This window comes from Phalangium opilio, unplaced genomic scaffold, assembly GCF_054372755.1.
Source record: "Phalangium opilio isolate 3A_F unplaced genomic scaffold, DU_Popi_V2 ptg000093l_1, whole genome shotgun sequence".
Classification (NCBI taxonomy): Eukaryota; Metazoa; Arthropoda; class Arachnida; order Opiliones; family Phalangiidae; genus Phalangium; species Phalangium opilio.
Genome location: NW_028324198.1, coordinates 4,804,923 through 4,812,809, shown reverse-complemented (window position 1 = coordinate 4,812,809; position 7,887 = coordinate 4,804,923). Strand labels below are relative to the sequence as shown.

At 42.7% G+C, this 7,887-nt stretch overlaps 1 long non-coding RNA gene across 2 annotated transcripts; it reads left to right on the top strand.

Annotated features, from left to right (window-relative positions):
• Positions 1 to 5,006: 5,006 nt before the first annotated feature.
• Positions 5,007 to 6,200, top strand: LOC149640706 (uncharacterized). 2 transcript variants are annotated; one of them, XR_016372220.1, is made up of 6 exons: positions 5,007 to 5,099; positions 5,173 to 5,228; positions 5,381 to 5,426; positions 5,475 to 5,584; positions 5,678 to 5,774; positions 5,857 to 6,200. It is a non-coding gene; the product is annotated as an uncharacterized LOC149640706 (long non-coding RNA). The 2 variants fall into 2 exon arrangements; XR_016372219.1 differs by having other exon boundaries at positions 5,475 to 5,774.
• The last annotated feature ends 1,687 nt before the right edge of the window (positions 6,201 to 7,887 follow it).

Here is a 7,887-nt window from a genome sequence, read left to right as displayed (position 1 = left end):
TAGAGACTAGTTAAATTTTTATCCGCAGTTTCAACCAGGGTTTAAAGTTAGTAGCTAATATGTATGTACTATGATAAAGGTCAAAGGTTATCAATTTGAAATCCTTTTTGAAATAGGAATACGTGTTTTCTGTGTTGAGTAATCGTTTTACTTGACCACTTATTTTAAATTATAAAACATTTGGAGTAACAAAGTGTGGTTATTCCAATTCAATCATATTTAATTTCTTAAACAAGACTTTAATGGAGTTTAAAACTCAAATAAGGGTTAAGATTTGGTAATTTCATTCGATATTTAATTGGTCGAAATTACTTACAGTATTTGTGCGTTATAAAAAATATAAGGGAAAAACTAAGAAAAAGAACTCAAAAATGAACTGAAATAATGGTAAAATACAATAGTTTTACAGTAGGGAAAACCTGGTCGTCTTCCCCTCGTGGCCTACGATTCTTTGATTATTTAAGTGGCCCACGGCGACCACAGCTTTTTGCCTGAGTATTAGAAATACCCTGCATACGGGTACGTCCCGCTTTCTCTTGATTTGAAGTACCTGTTTAAAGAACAAAGTATATAGATATGAGAATCAGAGAATTGAAATTATATATCTACGGAAACCAAAAGTATATAGATATGAGAATCAGAGAATTGAAATTATATATCTACGGAAACCACGCTTGAGAGATTCTGGGGAGGTTTATTTACTATCAAGTTTTCACTTACTTTGCCATAAGGCTAGAACCATCTTTTGACTTCAATATTGACGATGGTAAAGTCGAATTTTTTTATAATTATCTGCTGGGTACTTATACCTAAAGGCCGGTGCCACCGCCGCCGCCGCCAACGACCTCTCGATAGTGCTTGCCGAACTATTATTCATACTGATAAGACGAAAGAGACCCGGGTCGTGAACTGAAGCAATTAGGGATTGCAGTTTACTTATACACCCGCCGAAGTAGTTTTTTAACCTGATGAAATGGTGTTTTAATCCACTGAAGTCTGTTTATTTCTGCTATAAGCTGCTAAACACCTAAGAGGATAAAAAGAGAAGGAGTCGAAACTAAGAGCCCTCGCCTTGAATATTTTAATCTCGACAGTGGCGTATCTAGGGGTGGGTGGGAGCTAAATTTTGCTCGCCAGATCGTTAGTTAGACATATTTCCAAACCAAAGTATTCAATATGCGTAAACCTCCTAATTTTTAAAAGTTTTTTAAGTGAGAAAAATGGAAAGCAGTAGTTAACAAGGCGGTTTCAAATTTCGATATAGGAATAGAAATTCGTGAGGATATAGGCATAGCTATGGATCCTCTATGTCGGGAGAGAAGTCACTGTTTAGTCTTGACCATCGTGACGGATGGGCGACCGTGCACATTTTCGGATGGGGCAAAGGTTCTAAGGGTTTCTAGGTAACTGCAGGCCACGCGGCGCATTTTAGCGAAATGAAGATAAACAATGCAGGATTTCCTTCAGAGGGATGCGAAATTTGGAAAGGAAATAAAAGTCACTATTGTTTATCTTCAGTTCGGTAGAACCACATTGCACTCCGTTCAGTTAGCTAGAACCTCTGCCACAAAGATTCAATCTTCGCTATCCACAGTGGATCTAAGGAACGTTGCAAGGATCTGTAACCCAATGAGGTCGCCCTTAGAGAAGTTCTTACTCAAATCGAGGTTTTTATTTTTTTTATGGTTTTTATTTCAAATTTGATTTAGTCAAACGATCCGCACGTGTGTATGTAACTATGGTGTAGTGGTTATTAGTCCAGGGTTCATACAAGCCTGGAAAATTAAGAAAATAAATAGTTGACAAAAAAAACCTCAGTTAAAATTGGAATTTTTCGTAAAATTCAGCGAAATTTGTGAGATTTGAGAAAGTTTGCTCTGATAGGGATTGCTTCATTTATGAAAAAAACCACTCGTGTTCTTATTTCTCCATGGCGAAAAAAAGCCCTTTTAAACTCGGGGATATGAGGGCTGCTTTCAGTAACCGGCATCAAAAACAATTCAAGTAAGATTTAGTCAAACGATGCACACTTGTATATGTTTCTGCTGTGTAGTGGTTATCTCATGCGCTACACACCCGGAAGGGCCTGGGTTCGAGACCCCGTGGGTGTGGATAAGTTCTTTTAAGCTCGTTAGTTTAAATTCACAACTAAATTAGCTCAAAGAAGGTATCATAGCGCAGTTGTTAGCATAGTGCAGTATCAGTGGTGTAGTGCTTTAATCATCCGTTTTACACCCGGCCGGAATGCCTCTGGTTGAAGATGTACTACCTCTAAGCGTTGTTAATTACGCATTTATCTCAACCATTGGTTTGTCTGCCTTGGAGGATTCATACAATTTACACAAGGAGGCCTGGCTTTTGACTACACCAGGGAGTGAGGCCTCCTTGTGTAAATTGTATGAATCCTCCTAGTCTGAAAACTATGTATAAAGAAGAGGGGCTGGCCAAAAATGGATTTCCGATGTGATTTACCCGTTGAAAAATATCATAAAACAGTTTTATTAATACTTTTATTACCGTATCTTTCCATGCATTGACACTGTATGTACTTGTGGTAAAAACCTGTTGAACTGTACACCTTTACTCCATGACGTCTAATTTTTTATAACCCCATAATAGCTTGCCGACGTGATATTGCAAAAATTATTCATTACATCGTAATTTCAATGAAAATGAATTTATTCTATCAAGGTGATTTTTTTAAACTGGAAGCGATCGCTATTTCTATTTTTGGTGACTAAACTCTAATTAGAGTAGAGGGTTTCCTGGGCCACCGTCATTCTCCCGAGGGTTTCATGGGCCACCGTCATTCTCCCGAGGGTTTCATGGGCCACCGTCATTCTCCCGAGGGTTTCCTTTGCCACCGTCATTCTCCCGAGGGTTTCCTGGGCCACCGTCATTCTCCCGAGGGTTTCCTGGGCCACCGTCATTCTCCCGAGGGTTTCCTGGGCCACCGTCATTCTCCCGAGGGTTTCCTGGGCCACCGTCATTCTCCCGAGGGTTTCCTGGGCCACCGTCATTCTCCCGAGGGTTTCCTGGGCCACCGTCATTCTCCCGAGGGTTTCCTGGGCCACCGTCATTCTCCCGAGGGTTTCCTGGGCCACCGTCATTCTCCCGAGGGTTTCCTGGGCCACCGTCATTCTCCCGAGGGTTTCCTGGGCCACCGTCATTCTCCCGAGGGTTTCCTGGGCCACCGTCATTCTCCCGAGGGTTTCCTGGGCCACCGGCATTCTCCCGAGGGTTTCCTGGGCCACCGTCATTCTCCAGCGGGTTTCCTGGGCCACCGTCATTCTCCAGCGGGTTTCCTGGGCCACCGTCATTCTCCAGCGGGTTGCCTGGGCCACCGTCATTCTCCCGAGGGTAGCCTGGGCCACCGTCATTCTCCAGCGGGTTTCCTGGGCCACCGTCATTCTCCCGAGGGTTTCCTGGGCCACCGTCATTCTCCCGAGGGTTTCCTGGGCCACCGTCATTCTCCCGAGGGTTTCCTGGGCCACCGTCATTCTCCCGAGGGTTTCCTGGGCCACCGTCATTCTCCCGAGGGTTTCCTGGGCCACCGTCATTCTCCCGAGGGTTTCCTGGGCCACCTTCATTCTCCCGAGGGTTTCCTGGGCCACCGTCATTCTCCCGAGGGTTTCCTGGGCCACCGTCATTCTCCCGAGCGTTTCCTGGGCCACCGTCATTCTCCAGCGGGTTTCCTGGGCCACCGTCATTCTTCCGCAGCGTGAAGCCGCCGTCGAAGGTCCGCCGCGTGAAGCCGCCGTCGAAGGTCCGCCGCGTGAAGCCGCCGTCGAAGGTCAGCCGCGTGAAGCCGCCGTCGAAGGTCCGCCGCGTGAAGCCGCCGTCGAAGGTCCGCCGCGTGAAGCCGCCGTCGAAGGTCCGCCGCGTGAAGCCGCCGTCGAAGGTCCGCCGCGTGAAGCCGCCGTCGAAGGTCCGCCGCGTGAAGCCGCCGTCGAAGGTCCGCCGCGTGAAGCCGCCGTCGAAGGTCCGCCGCGTGAAGCCGCCGTCGAAGGTCCGCCGCGTGAAGCCGCCGTCGAAGGTCCGCCGCGTGAAGCCGCCGTCGAAGGTCCGCCGCGTGAAGCCGCCGTCGAAGGTCCGCCGCGTGAAGCCGCCGTCGAAGGTCCGCCGCGTGAAGCCGCCGTCGAAGGTCCGCCGAGTGAAGCCGCCGTCGAAGGTCCGCCGCGTGAAGCCGCCGTCGAAGGTCCGCCGCGTGAAGCCGCCGTCGAAGGTCCGCCGCGTGAAGCCGCCGTCGAACTTCCGCTGGGGAAAGAAGCCGCGGCCTTTCGACGTCTCAAAAAATACCTCTGCACCTTCAAAAATATTAGAAAGATTAGTTTTATACAGTATGTAGTCCTTCAGAGGAGACTGTAAGCGTAAAATGGAACATAGTTTCAAACTTATAACAAGAATACGCTGCATTGATTGTATACCTTGACAGCCCATTTCGTGTCATGCTTAATGTCCCCACTTGAAATCTATCATTAAACCTCCTTTTAACTTACCACATTTGTTGGCTCATCTTCATTAAAAGTGCTGAGGTAAAGTTGGAAATCATCAGACTCTGAACTACTGAATGAAAAAGTCATTTCGTGTATAAGAAACAAGAGAACTGAATAAACTAGTGAATGCTTGCAGCTTACTTATACACCCGCCGAAATAGTTTTTTAACCCGTCGAAGTGATTTTTTTAACCTGTCGAAGTAGTTTTTTAATCCATTGAAGTCTGTTTTTTTTCTGCTGTAAGCTGCCGCCGTATTCTGCAGGCTTAGCCTTCCGCGCCCACTTGGATTCTCGTCGCTCATTGGTCCGTAAAGGAACTGGATTCTGGCTTCTTATTGGCGGCTTAGGTTTCGACTTTCAAGACGAAATTGAATTGCGGATGTCCACCAAATTTGAAATACGGTTTTTCGATTGGTAAATCGTTCAGCGTCATCAACCGGTTAACTCACAGGTGCTTTTGCTTTAGTTTCTGATGCTGAACGTAGCAGACTACACTTGATCATTGTTAGAGGCGACTTGGATACACCGGTACGGTTAATATTTTGCTAAGTACGGATGCTTATTTGAAGAAGAGCGATTTACTTAAATCGTCGCATTGGACGGGTATGCTTTTATTTTATCAATTGCAAATTATCTGTGACAGTATAGTTGAATAAAAGTAAAGGTTCATTTATAGTGTAAGACGTTTCAGCTCGTGATCGAAAATTATTTCAACCAAGGCTTAGGTGTTATGTAAGTAAGTCTAATCATTAATGTGACTTCATTTATCGTTCTGCGTCGTTATTAAATAACATGAGCATTGAATGAGCCAACTGACCATTATTAAAGCCATTCAATTCTCATAATAATTATATAATTAATGCAATATAGAATATTAATTATAGTATATAATAACATCCTACTGATATGCTGAAGTGGGTTCACTCAAGGGTAATGAGTCAAAAACGTCATTCAGTATAACCATTCAAAGTATCACAGCCCCATAGGCAATCCTACCCCTATGGGATACCATTGACTGTACGTGTGATATAATCAAAGAAAGACATGATAGATGGGTTTAAAAGTAAATGTTGCAGTACGTTCAACTGGTAAATATGGTTACTGAAGTGTCTAACAATATAAATGTGAATGAGTTTTTGTTGTGCTAAAGATTTGGAATAAAACAGTGGTTTAATTGACAGTGTCACACGAATGGGCTACTACAGTCAATATTGATGACGTCCACACTCCAATCTATAATACAAACTTGAAATTGTTATAATTAACATCAAATACCATGTATTTACCACTTTATTTAGAAAATATAACAAAAATTTAATAATGTTTAAAGGCTTCACAAAAGTTTGATCTTAATATACAGGATTTGCATATCTGGAGGAATCATATCATTTACACCAGGAGGACAGAAACCCGTCTCTTTTTGTCCTCCATGCAGCCCGGCCTTCAGGTGTAAGTTTCATTAATGCTCCATTTGTGTAAACTATCTATATACAGGATTTGCTGAACATCAGCCTGCTTGTGTAAAAGATAAGAGACAATATTTGAAGGTACATTTGGATGAAAAATGTTATAAGCAATTATATGACAACGGCAAAAATTTGCACTCTTGTCATGAGAGTAGCGACAACGTTTCTTCATAAAACTGGTCAAAATAAAGCTAAATGTTCTGAAATATCGTTCTGTATCAATTGATTATAATTATAATTTTAAATTAATTTTTTGGTAGAAAGTATGAATAAAACTGATTGAAACCGATATAATAGAAGAAGCTTCCTGTTTCGACTTTTTCGTTTGCCTAATTGACCATTTCAAACTAAAACATCTTAGATTTAAGTGATAGTAGAGTGTAAGTTTGCCTAATATAGAAGTGTGTCTGGAGAAGCTACAACGTTAGTTGAAAAGCCAAAATGAGTTGAACGCAATCGATAAGATTCGTTTCATTCAAGGTTATACCATAGAGTGTGCGACACTATCGAAACAGGGTGAAGTCTTAATGGTGTCCTTTCGTTCGAGCATTTATATGTCGAATGTCAATTCATGTAATTGGTAATCTTCACGATATGTATCACTTATTATTGGTAAAGTACTTGTATTGATATTCGATCGAGGTACTCGATACCAACAATTAGTACTCATCCAGGCCTAACAGAAATTACAAATGCCAAGATGAAACCCGGGAGTTATAACCAAAATCTATTGTTTTTGGTTTCTTCAACCTACAGCAGCGTTGTTACGCTCGTTTTTCTCAGCTTATTACTTGGTGACATGATACATTCTACTGGAATGGTATAGCAGAGCACTTATGTCTTCAATTTCTGTGAATTGGAATCTCTTTTTCATAAAGACAAATAGGCTCTCCAAAGCCTAACCAGTGTATTGCGCACAATATATCTTAGCCTTGCATGGTGCAGCTACACACGCCCCTTTCAATGATAAAACACCTCTGCTACACTATCGTTACACATTAAATACTTGAATAAACTTCCATTCCAGAGTCATGTTACCGAGATAAAGTGCACTAACCCTAAACATGTGAGAATTGGGGAAAATAGACTGCTGTTTGAAGGTTGAAGAAATAGATGGCGTGAAGAACATAAACATAGAGGTTAAAGGTTATTGCACTGACCTTTGACGATAACCGACACAAAATACTGACATTACACCGTACGTTCAGTGTCAATTGAAAAGCTAACTGAACTGAACCACTATCTTTCCTTGCTTGCATCATCATCCAATCTCAGCCCAGAATCCAATTTCGCCTCGAAACCTAAGCCGCCAATCAAAAGCCAGAATCCAGATATCTATGGACCAATGAGCGACGAGAATCCAAGTGGGCGCGGAAGGCTAAGCCTGCAGAATACGGCGGCTGAACGTGTTTACCTATAAGTAAAAAACAGATTGGGATAAATTCTACTGTTATGAACCATGTTCGACCCCCTCCTTCCCCTTAATGTCATATAACACACACCTGGGTGGCCAAAAGGGAATTTTGTAAACTATAGAGAGTCATTTCACTCCCGAACTCTGCAGAGAAAGGTTGGTGACTGAAATCATGTGTTTCCTCCGATGCACCTTACGTAATATGTAATTCTTGTTTTCGTAAAAATGTCCCTTAAAATGTGTGCTAAATAGAAAAACATATGAGACAGTCTAGCCATATGCGTGTATACTTTACTCAGAAATGTTAAGTTCGGTAAGTTCTTTAGCATAATAAGTAATATTCCGGTATATTTCAATCATCTGACCACATCTCTTACGGTATGGCCGAAAATGTTCATGAAAACCTCAAAAAACTAGGGTATGTCCCCATGCCACGTACGGGTCATCTACACTGCCCTCATTGTGATGGGACTTTAAAAGACGTGCCTGACTGCGGCCAATTAAATTATTT